Source organism: Gracilinanus agilis, chromosome 1 (genome assembly GCF_016433145.1).
Source record: "Gracilinanus agilis isolate LMUSP501 chromosome 1, AgileGrace, whole genome shotgun sequence".
NCBI lineage: Eukaryota > Metazoa > Chordata > Mammalia > Didelphimorphia > Didelphidae > Gracilinanus > Gracilinanus agilis.
The window spans coordinates 524,759,809-524,774,677 of record NC_058130.1 but is presented as its reverse complement, the minus strand read 5'-3'; the positions used below and the strand labels follow the sequence as shown (position 1 = coordinate 524,774,677).

Below are 14,869 nucleotides of genomic sequence, written 5' to 3'. Positions count from 1 at the left end.
TCTTTCTTTCTTTCTTTCTTTCTTTCTTTCTTTCTTTCTTTCTTTCTGTCTTTCTTTCTGTCTGTCTTTGTTTCTTTTTCTTTCTCTTCCTCTCTTTCTTTCTTTCATTCTCTCTCTCTTCCTTTCTCTCTTTTTCTCCTTGTCTCTTTCTCTCCCTTCCTTCCTTCCTTCCTTCCTTCCTTCCTTTTCCCTTTTTATGTTTCTCCAATACCTGAGAGAGTGTATGATTTATGGTATTTCCATAATAAATGCTTATTGAATGAGTGGATCTAACTTATGGAACTTTTTAGAATAAATGAAGTTGTAAAAGTTTAGACTAGAGAAAAGATCGAAAAAGCACAGCTGTATTGTTGATCTTATTTTGAATTTGTCTCTTATAAATGAGACTTGGCTATAATAAGGTCCTTCCAATAAATAAACCCTCTCTGCAAGGGACTCAAAGTTTGTTGTGTTTGAAATAACTCTGGATTATCAGTCAGGAAAGCCAAGTTGTAATCAGTTCTTCTACTAACTTACTGTGTATGTGAACAAACAATTTACTTCTTTGACTCTTTTAGCAAATGACAGTACTCCTTCTCTAAGGTTCTTGCCAGATTGGACATTCTACAGTGAGTCTTTGTGGCAATGAATTTCTTAAAACAAGAATCCTGCTATAGTGGGACTCCAAAGTATCGCTTAAATCTATTTAAGTAAGATTGTAAAAGCAATCTGTTGGGAATTTGAAGGCATTGCATTTCTAGATGTGTGGGTTATTCTTTCCTAAATAGAAGGGGGAGAATGGCAGTGTGACTCAGTGGATGAAAAGCCAACCTCAAAGCTAAGGAGACCTGAGTTCAGCTTCTATGTTGAACTCCTACATTGTGGGTTCAACTCTACACAGAGTGGCCTAGAAAGCTCTTTTAGATGCTCGATTAAGAGGGAGTTTCCTTACCCATGGGAGTTTTCCCTACATCAGTGAAATCACAGTTCCTGCCTTAGCTGAGCTTCTTTTAAAACTCTGAGCATCTCTCCTTTTAGTGCTTAACATATTTCCCATTAGCAATGTACATTTTAGATTAATACAGATTGATGAGATGGGTGCTTACAATTGCCTTTGCTCTGCCACAGGTTTTATAAAAACACATAGAAAAATGGTGAATCACATCAGCCAAACTGTATGTAAAAATAATACTTTTTTTTCTCAGAATGTCAAAAACATATTCTGTTCTTTATTATGGGAAAGAATGTGATGAAAATTTTAGTGAGGAAGTGATGGCTCTTTGTAAGCACAGTGTGTAGGCTTTATGGTTTCTACCCGTGTGTGTGTGTGTGTGTGTGTGTGTGTGCACGCGCGTGTAGTAAAATTACTTTGCCAGTAATGTGTTCAGTGTTATTTCTGGGCCCTAGGGAAGGGTGACTAATATGCCTGTTAGAGAGAAAATGATGCTTATCTTGAAGGCAAAGACCTGGGGTTCTAAATGCAATTGGAACTTTATTTTACTGGAAAACATGGTAGATGAGTAAGTTTTATATGCTTATTAAAGTTCTTATTTTGTGGGGGTAGGGGGGAATTTCCTTTAATGAACTTTTTGGTACATTTTATCCAAGGGAACAGCTGATCTTACCAATCCCTCATATTCCTTTGAAATACAACCCAATTGTTTAAAGCTTCTTAAATCTTATTTTTTAGTCTTCTTTCACATAGTCAAGCTAGAATGAAGCTTGGGTGTTTTTGTCATTTGCAGATCTGGATTTCTAGGTTAGGAAGTCTACCCTGTATAAGATCGCTTTGTTGCCGTTCACCTAAGTTATTTCTCTTACATTGACTTATAATGATCCTGTTCTATTAACTGGAAGAGCAATCATGGGTGCTTTTTTAAAGCATAATGTTCAGTGTTTTTAGTCCCACAACTTCAAAGAAAGTTTTTGGTTTTGTTATATGTAGAACAGAAATCCCACCCCTAGAAGGGGGCTCTGCTAATTGGTTAAATCTGTTCTTTTGTCTAATTACCGGTTGGTAGCCATAGCAGTTTTTCTAAAGTTGGTAAATAGAATTTTTAGCTGGAATGATTCCATCATTTATTTGGTCTTTCATTTATAATATATCTTTGACCTCTGATCTAGATTGCAGAAATTATTTTTAAAATAGCTTTTCTTGGGAAGTTTTCTCTTAGTACTACTCCAGGATCTGGAAAAGAATATAATCAGTGGGGCAGCTGGGTAGCTCAGTGGAGTGAGAGTCAGGCCTAGAGACAGGAGGTCCTAGGTTCAAACCTGGCCTCAGCCACTTCCCAGCTGTGTGACCCTGGGCAAGTCACTTGACCCCCATTGCCCACCCTTACCAATCTTCCATCTATAAGACAATACACCGAAGTACAAGGGTTTAAAAAAAAAGAAGAAAAAGAATATAATCAGTTCTCCAATACTTATTTTTAACCCTAAAATTCTGTGGATTAGACATTTTAGATTAGAATGTTATTGTTTGTCCTTTATTTTCAAAGAGGACCAATGACATTAAGGAGGGATATCTTGATTTGTGAGTGAATTGGATTATCTGAGGTAGAATTGCTCGAAATTATTAGCCTCTTCCAGAATTATTTAAGTGTAGCACCAAGACAAAATTCAGGATGACTGGTGATGGCCTGGGATGTAGTGGATGAGTTAGGAGAATGTCTGTGCTCAGCTTGTGAATTTCTCCCAGAAGAATGGGTGGATGAGAACAGTTTGTTCCTAAAGGTGTTCAAGAAGGTGACAGAAGCAGGCATTATGAAGAGTTTAGAGTCTCGTCAAATGTCAGAGATGCATCTAGCACCATTCCCAGTCATCTTGCCTAGAGTAGAGAAATGCTTGGGACGGGGACACCAGACAGTTAGCTTTTGCAGTTGATGGGGCTGGAGGTCAAGGAGACCTGTACAGTGTATGGTGGTGGGCAGAGTAGAGAGAGGGAAGCATCTATAAGAGATATTGTTGAATGGAGATGGCCAGATTTCTTAGAGAGAGAGAGGGAGGATCAGAAGAGCAGATGTAGCAAGAGTTAGGGATAACTATTTAACCATTAACAATATAGTATCCAGAGATTTGGAGAGTCTCTCAGTGTGTGTGTGTGTGTGTGTGTGTGTGCAAGATTACAGGTAGACATAAATAAGAATCAAACACTACCAAAAGGTGTGGTTAAGCAGCTATCTATACAGTTGGAGAGAGTATTCACATTGATAACGTTCCAGATCTATCCACATATTGAAGTGCTTTTCTCAATTTCTTCTTCTGGGGTTTTCCTGCCCTTTTGGGGTAGGGTGTTAATTGCAGTTACTTGCTTAGATGAATTTCATTTGCAATCACATTCCCATTAGCCATTGTCTGATATAAAATCTATAGAAATCTTTTTTTTCTGATCAACTGTCGCATTGTCTGTATTTTGCTATTCTCTCTTTCAGTAAAAGACAGTAGAGAGAATAATCAGAGAGGAAAGAATTCTTTTAGAAGTCAAAAGATAAAGGAGTTTCAAAATGGAGCAGATAGTTTGTACAAGGATTTCAAACTCAACCTCAGATGTTGGCTGGAATGAGATTAAAATATAATTGGAAACTGTTGAACAAAATAAATAAAAATACAGTAAAACTCAGATAATGTTTATTTGTGGGGGCTGCCGGGATCTGTTTCTATATGAATTTGGTACTGTTGGTTTACAGGATCAAATGTAGATACCACATTTAAAAAAATTAGTGGGGCAGCTGGGTAGCTCAGTGGATTGCGAGTCAGGCCTAGAGATGGGAGGTCCTAGGTTCAAATCTGGCCTCAGACACTTCCCAGCTGTGTGACCCTGGGCAAGTCACTTGACCCCCATTGCCTACCCTTACCACTCTTCCACCTATGAGCCAATACACAGAAGTTAAAGGTTTTAAAAAAAAAATTAGTAAAGCACTTACTATGTGCCAGGCATTGCACTAACCATATACCAAGAGACAGAATCATTGCTCATTCAAACTTCAAGGAACTCATATTCTAACGGGGAGATAATATGTAAATATTTGTACATATGTGATAGATGCAGACTCAGTGGAAGGTGCTATCAGAGGGAAGGCAGTAAATGAATAAGGAGGAGGGGAGTGCTGGGTGTTGGGTGGCCTTTTGCAGAAGCAGTAGTTTGTTTTTTGAAGATCATGGAATTTTAGAAGGCTAAGGTGAGAATGGAGGGCATTGAAGGGCACAACTAATGAAAAGGCAAAGTTTGGAGATAGAGAGCCCTGTATAGCAACATCTAGGCCAAGTGTCATAGGATCAGAGAGTATGTCTAATCCATCATAATAATGGGGCAGCTAGGTGGCACAGTGGACAGAGCACTGGGCCTGGAGTTAGGAAGAACTGAGTTCAAGTATGGCCTTAGATACTGTGTGACCTTGAGTAAGTCACTTAACTCTGTTTTGCCCAGCCCTTTCCCGCCTGTCTTCGAGTTGTTATTAAGACAGAAAGTAAGGTATTTTTGTTTTTTAAAGAAAGAAAAGAGCTGCTTGCTTGCAAATAATTGTACTCTCCTTGCTCTCATATAAACATGAAAATAACCACTCAAAACATGCCTGTTTTTGTAAATAAATGAAGATTTTCTTGTTTCTAGGTAAATAACATCTGAAAGTGTTTGAAAAAAAAAATCCAAGCCTAAGAAACCTTTAAATCTTGAAGATGAAGAGAGAATAATGGTCTTGAAGTAGGAGTGGGTGCAAACTGCAAAAGTAGGTGCAGACCTACTTTTTCAGACAACCTTTGATTTGTTATCTTTCATTTGTTGATTTTTCTACTTTGGGCTCTTTTTTGCATTATTTAGCTGAGTACTCAGTGATTTTTAGTTTCTCTATGTTAAGATAGGGTACCTTGTAGAGTAGAAACTTAATGGAAAAAAGTTTGCAGGAGAGAAGTCAGATTATCCTACAGAGAATGGAAATGTCGGTGTTGAGTGAGGTGAGAGGGGGAGGTTAGTGGTTCATGTCTTGGGGGTGAAAAGGAAGGGATGACTAACATTCTTACTCTTCTCCATGTGCTTTGTATAACTGAGGCATAGAGATAGCCTTCCTGTCGTCTGTACTTTGCAAGCCTTCTACGTCACCTGACCTTTGGCCAGATTTGGTTTCCATGATGGATGGATGGACAGTTGTATAAGAATGATGACTTGTCCCACAGCAGTGATTGGGTCTTCACAGATTAATTCCCCCCCCCCAATACTTCATGTTTTGTAGATTTAGATTTATAATAACAAAAAATGTTTTTAAGCTTCATAGTGTTTTAAAATTGTATTTAAGACCACAAATAGTTTCTTCATGTATCTTCTGAAGTTCTTAGGACACTTAATTCTCCCTCTTGACTTCCTCTTTGGCTAGTGGCTGCAATTTCCTCTGTAGGAACAACTTCCCGCTGGGTACTGTTCAACTCGGCCACTTCTGTCTTGGATTACCCTGTGTTTTTTATCTAAAGCCATAAGTGAATTGCAACACTTGACCATTTCATCAGAGAATAAATTAGGGAAGTCTAGCAGGAAATCACAAGTTGACCGGCCCAAACAAGAACTTTGTGTCTCTTGGTTGCTGTGTCATGATAAGCAGTTAGTTTTTGGAACAGCAGTTATGGAGCTGCCCTTTTATGAGAAGATTGCTTTTTCTGGTGACACATTTTTGAGAGTTATTGCTTTGAAGAACTAAAGTAATTCAACAAGCAGATGGGCAGAGGAAAATGACCTTACCCCCAGCCTTCACACATTTCTTTCCTTACCATCATCTCCCATTGCCCCCATTTTTCCTTCTCAACTTCTTCCATGCGAACATTTTCCTGGATATAATATTTATTTAAAAAAAAAAAAAGCAAACGGCTAACATCTTAAAATACCATGAGTTTAACTGGGCTTGACCCTGGGTGACGGCTAGTTCTGGTTTTACTGAAGGTCATGTCCAGTTCCTTAAGCAATATGTAACAGAGGTTTTTTTGGCACATTTAAAAAAGTTTGCCTCTCTGCAGTCATGTTATAGGAATCTATCTCTGACTACTCTCTTGGAAAAAAACTTGTCTGCCATGTTTCCTTCATCTCTGATCCTTTCTCTCACTTGTTTTTCCCCAAGTGCTTTTGCCTGGCAAGTTCATTATGTATTGTTGATCTCATCTTTTCTGTACAAGTGCCCTCACTGATCAGGAAGCATGATTACCTGCTGAAAACCTGAGTTTCTTTTAGCCAAAACAACATTCCAGAATGGTAGCATTTCATCCATTAAGCTACAGTGTAAGTGAAATCCGTCATTTTTTCTTTCACATTGCTGTCATGCTCTGCTGTTTGGAATCCAGTGTTAGAAGAAAATATATTTGAATCCTTCAAAATACAGAAGGAACTTATTTGATTTCTTTCTGAATCAACTGCAGAAGCCAAAATTAATTTCCCTTTTATTGTGCTTTTGGAGATAACTATTAATACCAGATCATCTGAAGCTTAATGGAAAGGTACTTTATTAAATCTTGAGTGGCATTTACTTTTTATTAGAGAATAGGCACTGTTTTTTAAGTATTATATTACATTAAATTCATTTAGCATCTTTGATCTGAAATTCAGTTATACTCCGTTCTATTTGTCCTTAAAACATCTCCTTTATAATAGACAATAATTGCTAGCTCTAGGACAGCTAGTGGGTGCAGTGGATAGAGTGCTGGGCCTGGAGTCAGGAAGAGCTGAATTCAGATAGGACCCCAGACACTTGTTAGCTGTGTGACCCTGGGAAAGTCACTTAACTGACTCTGTTTGCCTCAATTTCCTCATCTGTAATATGAGCTGGAGAAGCAAATGACAAACCACTCTAGTATCTTTGCCAAGAAAACCCCATGGACAGTAACTAAAAAAAAAATTTAATACCTTGTGTATTTTTTTATCATCTTCATTTTCCTCTCCTCTACCCAGCCAGCTATAGTCTCCCCACATCTACAAAAGAGAGAGGGCAAATCTTGCATTTTTTCCTCTCTTCTCTAAGGGTAAGTTTATATGTTATAATTATATAATCTTTGTTTTCATTTTCTGTTCTTTCCATTTGTATTTATATATATTTTGATGGCCTGATTTTGTCATTTCGTTGTATCAATTCATATGTATTCCCACATTTCTCTGAATTCTTCATATTCATATTTCTTATGGCACAGTAAAATTCAATCACATTCATCTGCAACAATTAATTTTGCCATTTTTCAGTTGATGGACATGTGTCTTCAGTTCTTTGCTACAACTTAAAAGTTTTGCTATAAATATGGAACCTTTCTATCTTTGATCTCCATGGGGTCTATATGTCTAGCAATGAGAATTATGGGTCAAAGGATATGGACAATTTAATCATGTTTTGAAATACATTTCAAATTGCTTTTCAGAATTATTATGCCAATCCATATTACAACCTTTTCCACAATTTGGGCAATGTTTTAAATTCCAAAGTTTCCATTTTTTCTGGGCGTCCAAGATTATAGATTTAATTAGAAGAACCCTCAAAGGCCTAGTCCAACTCTTTTTACAAATGATAAAACTGAAACAGGAATGGGGTTTGATCCACCCAAGGTCGTATCGTAAAGATCTGAGGGATTTTGAACCTAGGTTTTCCTGACTCTAATTCTAGTGCCCTATTCACTAGAGAATAAGGTTCCATTGAAGATTTTTTTAGCAGAGTAGTTACATGTTTAGATCTCTGTGGAACCTAGAAATTTTAGTTTATCTATAAACTTCTTAATGGGGCTATTCTTTCAGCTCTGCATTTTGCAGAGGGCTTATAACCTGTGAATCCTTGTTCATGTCCTCATGTAAACTGATCATTGCTCTCTGGGTGACTTGTAACTAATCCTTAGTGACAGTGACATTTCATAACTTGCCGCTCTTTATTTACAGCACCATTGTTAAGAATATTGATGAAATGGTATGTGTATAATCTGGATTCAATCGCCTGCTGGCAGGGAGGGGTAAGGGAAGGGTGGGAGATAGATAAATTTGATTATATAACTTAGGATAACTTTGGTGGAAATTTGTTATTACATGTGATTGTTAAAACATTTTTAATTAAATTGAAAAAGGAGCATCGATGCAAAAGAATATGGGCTTTTACTTTGGGGAGGTGCTTATGGTTATTAAACATACTACACAGTCTCCCAAAGGCAATCCGGACCATTTTCTTCCTATTTATTTCTGAGAATAGTTCATTGTTCCTTTAGTGTCTATCTAAGATGTATGTACTAGTAATCAAAGGAAATATTGTACATAAAGTGTTCTTTAAACTTTAAAGTGCCATATAATTATTGTTCAATTGTTACAGTCTCATAACCCTATTTGGGGTTTTCTTGCAAAAAAAAAATGGAGTGGTATGCATTTCTTTTCCAGCTCATTTTATGGATTAGGAAAATGAGGCCAGTAAGATTAAGTGACTCGTCCAGGGCCATGTAGCTACATTTGAATTCAGGAAGATGGATCTTCTTAATTCTAGGCTTGATACTCTATCCATGACACCACTTAGCTGTCCATGTAATTATTAATTATTATTATTGTTATTATTGGCCAACCTTAGGATATTATTCCTTTGTAAATGGACTGAACTCTTCTGAGTGATTAGTGGTCTGAGATCTGATGCTGTCAGCATGGTGTCATGCACAAAAAAGGGAACATCTGGAGGACATTTTTGGTAACAAAGGTTCTTAGCCTTCTTTGTGTCATGTGATAGCTTTGGTAGTTGGGTAAAGCCTTTCAACCCCTTCTCAGAATGGCAGGCACCAGGTGATTATTAAGGCCTATTATGTACCAGTCACTGTGCCAAGTGAGTCCCAGGATACAAATTTGGGCAAAAAGAAAGATAGTCTTTGCCTTCTTGGAACTTACATTCTAATAGAGAAAGAAACATATAAAAGGAGTTGAATATTGAGGTGGAAGTGGAGAGGGGAAGAAAAGACCTCGTGGGGAATATGGCGGCAAAGTGAGCAGAGGCAGAAGCATAGTTAGTAGGAGAATGAAGCATGTCTTGCCTCTGCCTGTCTGAAATGAAGACCCTAAAGGATCTCCTCAGTCAGAGGGGCTATCATAGTAGAGGGATGTTTCAGGGTAAAAACGTCACATGTGTTAAAGGAACTTCCAGGGTCAGAAGGCAGCCAAATCATAGTGTTGGCTCTGTAGAGTCAGAAACATAGCTAAAGGGGCATGCTTGTTTTAAAAATTGTTTTCAAATTCATTAAAAAATAATAGTATCTCAAAGAAAGCAAAATATGTTGAAATGGTTATCAAAATATTATTTAAATAACTTCAGAGATCCCAAGTTAAGAATTCCTATCCTATAAGGAATCTCTCCCATTTGTACTCTGTGTGGGACATTTTCTTTTCTTTTTTTTCTTGAACTCAACTTTTATTTATTTATTTTTAATCAATTACATGTAATTACAAATTTCCATATAAGTTTTCTAAAGTTACATGATCCAAATTGTTTTCCTCTATCTCTTCCTTCCCCCCTTCTGCAGCTGGTAAGCAACTTCATCTGGGTTATACATGTCTTATTATGCAAAACATTTCCAAATTGTTCATTTTTTAATAATAATCGGGGCAGCTGGGTAGCTCAGTGGAGTGAGAGTCAGGCCTAGAGACAGGAGGTCCTAGGTTCAAACCCGGCCTCAGCCACTTCCCAGCTGTGTGACCCTGGGCAAGTCACTTGACCCCCATTGCCCACCCTTACCAATCTTCCACCTATGAGACAATACACTGAAGTACAAGGGTTTAAAAAAAAAAGTAATAATCATATAAAGCTAAAACCTCAAAGTAAAAAACCCAAATAAAGTAAAATGAAAAATCATATGTCTTCATCTACATTCTGATTCCCAACAGTTCTTTTTCTGGGGGTGGATAGTATTCTTTATAGTATTCTTTTTCATAAGTGCCTCAGAATTGTCCTGGATCTTTGTATTGCTAATAGTAGCTAAGTCAGTCACATTTGATTATTCCACAGTATTGCTGTTACTATGTACAATGTTTTCTTGGTTCTCTTTTCACTCTGCATCAGTCCATGAAGGTCTTTCTAGCTTTTTCTGAAATCATCCTGTTCATTATTCCTTACAGTGAAATCACATTCCATCTCCATCATATACCACCATTTGTTTAGCCATTTCTCAATTGAGGGACATCATGTCAATTTTCTTTTTTCTTTTCATTTATTTGTTTATAGATTTTTATTTTGAATATTTTCCCATAGTTACATATTTCATGTTCTTTCCTTCTCCCCCAAACCCACCTAACCCCCCTTAGCCGACGCACAGTTCCACTGGGTTTTACATGTATCATTGATCAAGACCTAATTCCATATTATTGATAGTTGGACTAGAGTTATCGTTTAGTGTCTACATCCCCAATAATATCCCCATCAGCTCGTGTGTTCAAGCAGTTGTTTTTCTTCTGTGTTTCTCCTCCCACAGTTCTTCCTCTGAATATGGCTAATTTTCCTTCTCATAAGTCCCTCAGCCTTGCTCTGGATCCTTACATTGCTGCTAGTAGAGAAGTCTGTTATGTTCGATTGTACCACAGTGTATCAGTCTCTGCATCACTTCAATTTTCAACTCTTCACCTGTGTGAGACATTTTCAACGACAATAGCAAACTTTTTTTAGCCCCTTCTGCCTCCAAGAAAAGGACAAAAAACTACTCTAGAATTTTAAATGTTTAGAGGCCATTTTGTCTTTTGGTTTCTTTGTTTTCTCAGTGTGTTGTGACCAAAGAGTCAACCCACTAATGAGGAGCCCTTTGTGTCCTCAGAAAACAGACTGTTGTCAGAACTTTATTTGAAGCTCTTTAAGTATTTTAGAATCTGCCAAAGCTTCTCCTTCACTGACATAGCCATCAAGGCTCACCCTAAGCAGTGATAGGACATTGTGGCCTGGATAATTAAACTATACTTTAGAAAGATTATTTTAGCATTAGTATGGTCAATGAATTAAAGTGGAAAGAGGCTAGAAACGAGGAAGCACATTGAGGGTTATTCAGATAAACATGACAAGAGTTGACGAAGGGCTGAACTAGCGTAGTGGCTTTCTGAGTAGAGATAAGGGAATAGTTGTGAGATATGTGGTGAAAGTAGAATGAACATGACATGATTTTGAATGAATATAAAAGTAAGAGAAAAGAAAAAGAGGCAAGAATGACTGAGATGGGGAAATTGAGTGATTAGAAAGGTAGTATTGCCCTCACCACTTTAAAGGAGTTATGAGAAGGAGTGATTTTGGGGATAAAACAATAAATTTTATTTTAGATATAGTATGTTTATAGTATTAATGTGATATTAGGCCACTGTTTCCAACAATCAATTGATAGTCTAATCTCTCTTCCAAATGATAAGTTATTTAGACATTTGAAGATAGCTGTCCTATCCTCCTAAAAATTCCCATCTGCATGATAAGCATTACCCAATTTTTTTTATCCATTCCTTATATTGCAGGAATCATAGTAGTTAGAGGACCTTAGATTTGAGCTGATTTGAACCCCCTTGTTTTCTAGATGAGTAAATTGAATTCTCTAGAGGTAAAGTAACTTATTAGTGTAAGATGCAGGTAGTAACAGAACTAGAATTTGAATCCATTATCTCCTTTCTCATTAAATTGCATACCCTTTCCACTCTACTACAACTATACCACAGCTGTTATCATCATGTTTGAGACTCCTGGATTTGCTCTATTTTCAACATCCCTCTTAAAATGTGGTACCTCGAATAGACCACAGTACTCTGAATGTGATATGAGTCATTATACCATTCCTGTTGTTCAGTCATTTTATCCAACTCTTTGTGACCCCATTTGGGGTTTTCTTGGTAAAGATACTGGAGCGGTTTACTATTTCCTTAGAATGATTTGCTATTTTCTTCTCAAGCTCATTTTACAGTGAGGAAACAGAAGGAAACAGGGTTAAGCGACTTACCTAGGAAAACAAAGCTTATAAGTGTTTGAGGCCAAATTCGAAATCAGGAAAATGAGTCTTCCTGACTCCAGGCTAGGTACTCTATCCACTCTATCCACTGAACTAGCCTGTGCTGTACCTATCATGCCTTTTGTTCTAGACACTATTTCTATTAATCCATATTAGGATTTCATTAGGATGGACATATCCCACTATTATCTCATGCTGAACTTATGATTGTATAAGACCTCTTTATATTATTAGCTGTTTATTTTGTATATATACTGTGGTAGGTATTAAGAATATGAAAAAAATGCAAGAAAAAATCCCTTTCATGACCTCTGGACTTTCCTCCCAATTCCTCACTCCTAATACTTTCTCTTCTCTGCCACTCCTTCCCCCTTTCCTTTTAGCTTCCTTTTATATATTTTCTTCCCTGTTAGATAATAAGCTTCATGTGTGCAAAGACTCTCTTTATTTTTGCTTCTTTTTGTATACTCAGCTTTTTGCCCTATAAGTAGATCTTGGTAACTAGTATGTAATAAATGTTTATTGACTGACTTCAAAAGGAGCTTTTAATTTGGAAAGAGAGGGAGAAAGGATATTGAGTATTATTTGTTCCATTATGTTTAAATTGCTATCAAAACATTGTTTCACCTAATATTGTTGATAAAATGTATAAAGGGTAATATTCTGTCATTTTGTGTTCTTATTAATCCTTATATGCAAATTTGAATTCAGCAGAGCGGGTGACCAGTGAACATTTAGAGTTTTTTAAGAGTTCATAGATAAAAGAGCATTTCTTCCATTTCATCAATAGAAAAATTGAAGAATGGCGTGGCAGATTATTAGCTTAGGATCTCAAAGTTAAGATCAGTCTTTGTGATGTACTATGCTTATGAATTCTCCTGAAGTTGAAGTTGTAAACATGTAAACATATATTTTAGAATATTTTTTTTCTATCAATAATTCTCTTATTTTTCAAGATGGCTTCTTTTAACTTGAAACTGTTCCTTACCTCACTACTTTGGGGGAAGTATTTTCTCTTTCCATGCCACTTGCTACCTTTCTTATTTTAGATAAAATGGAACAACATAACTTGGATTTTAAATTTAATTACAGAGACATAAGAACAAAATAATTAAATTGTTTAAAATTAAGCCAGGAAATTAACATGAGGAGGGAGTATCATTTTTATTCATGAAGAGTGCATTTCATGGGGGCAGCTGGGTGGATCATTGGATTGATAGCCAGGCCTAGAGATGGGAGGCCCTAGGTTCAAATCTGGCCTTAGACATTTCCTAGTTTTGTGACCCTGGGCAAGTCACTTAACCCCCATTACCTAGCCCTTACCACTGCCTTGGAACCCATATTTGGTATTGATTCCAAGATGGAAGATAAGGGTTTGGGGAAAAAAAAAGAGTGTATTTCTTTTGTGCATTTCAGCATATCAAAATGGTATGGTTTTGTTCATTTATTGGATATTTTTGCTAGTCAATCTAATCCAGCTCAATACAGCAGCTCTTTTTTATGATTTATATTGGCATTAAAAAGTTACTAAAACTAGGAAAGGGATAATAAGTTCTGCCTTGAAGCTAGTATAATCATTTGCTATTTAAAATGTTTTAATAGGTCTTGATTGAAGTTGTAATATAAACTAAACATGCCTAAGTTCATAAGTTAAATGCCTAAGTTCATTAAATATTTTTCTTCAACTTGACTTTCTTCAGATTTATCTAGTTAAAATTTCTCAACATTTCTATGAGATTCCAACTTTAAGTAGTAACCTGTAACATTCTGAGAAGTCTATTGAAACTTTAGTAGTAGTTCATAGTACTCTGAGTTTTGATTCTTAAAGTACAAGTAGTCTTTAAAAAAATAATCTTGGTTAGAAAAATAAACATTATAAATTATAGGTGTGGTAATTCTTACTCCAGGCACTCCATAATGAATTAAAATTGTTGCATAAAAATACTTCAAAAATTATTATTAAAACATCAACCCTTAAAAAACGTTTTTGTCCTGGGTGTGTGTGAAAAGAATTTGGCATATGATTGGTACATATCATAATTTTACTTGATTTTTGGCACTTCATAGGGAAAATGCATTTAAAATGACTGAAGTTTCCAGGTTCAAAAATTGGCTATCGCATAGTTTTAACTTTTTTTTCAAGAAACATGTCAAAATTTTTTATCATGTAGGATTACTGAACATGAGCTATGGCCAGAATGGTACAGGGGCTCCAAAAGAAATCCATCATTTGAATAATTTGCAAATCAGCAAGGATTTTAGTGGGGTTAGTCCCAAGCAACTACTGTGCAAAAAATTTTTGAGCATATATTAAAGGTGTCATAATGTTGCCCAGTATAAAAAGTACAAAATTTCAGACTTGGAAGGGACCTCAGTGGACATCTAGTCCAATCCAGCCTTGAAAAAGAATTTCCATTACAACACATCAGAAAAGTACCGGCTAGTTTTTTCTTAAATATGTTTACTGAGGGGGAACTCACTACCTTGTGAAGCACCCATTTCTACTTTCTGGATAATTTGTTTCTTTGGAAGGTTTTCATTAAATAAAGCATAAATTCACTTCTCTAACATTTTGCCCCATTGTTTCAGTCTTCCCTCTGGGATCAAATAATAGAAATGGAATATTTCTTCTCCACATGATAGCTTTTCCATTACTTGAAGACTATCATATCCCCCTGGATTTTTTTTTTTTTTGTCTAGGCTAAACATCTTCAGCTCCATCATGGTCTGGAATTGTCACATAAAATATGATAAATTATGTAAACATTTTTATTGTTATTTAGTTGTTTCTGGTTCTTTGTGATCCTATTAGGGTTTTACTTGGCAAAGATACTGGAATACTTTGCTATTTCCTTCTCCAGTTCATTTTGTAGATGAGGAAACTAAGGAATATAGGTTGGAAATGAAAGGGTTAAATTTAATGATTGGACACTAATTTTATGAAATT

General features: G+C 36.3%; 1 protein-coding gene across 1 annotated transcript in view; it reads left to right on the top strand.

Annotated features, from left to right (window-relative positions):
- Nucleotides 1-14,869, top strand: part of SPIDR (scaffold protein involved in DNA repair) — a 590,496-nt gene that overhangs the window by 99,134 nt on the left and 476,493 nt on the right. The gene's annotated exons all lie outside the window — the stretch shown is intronic.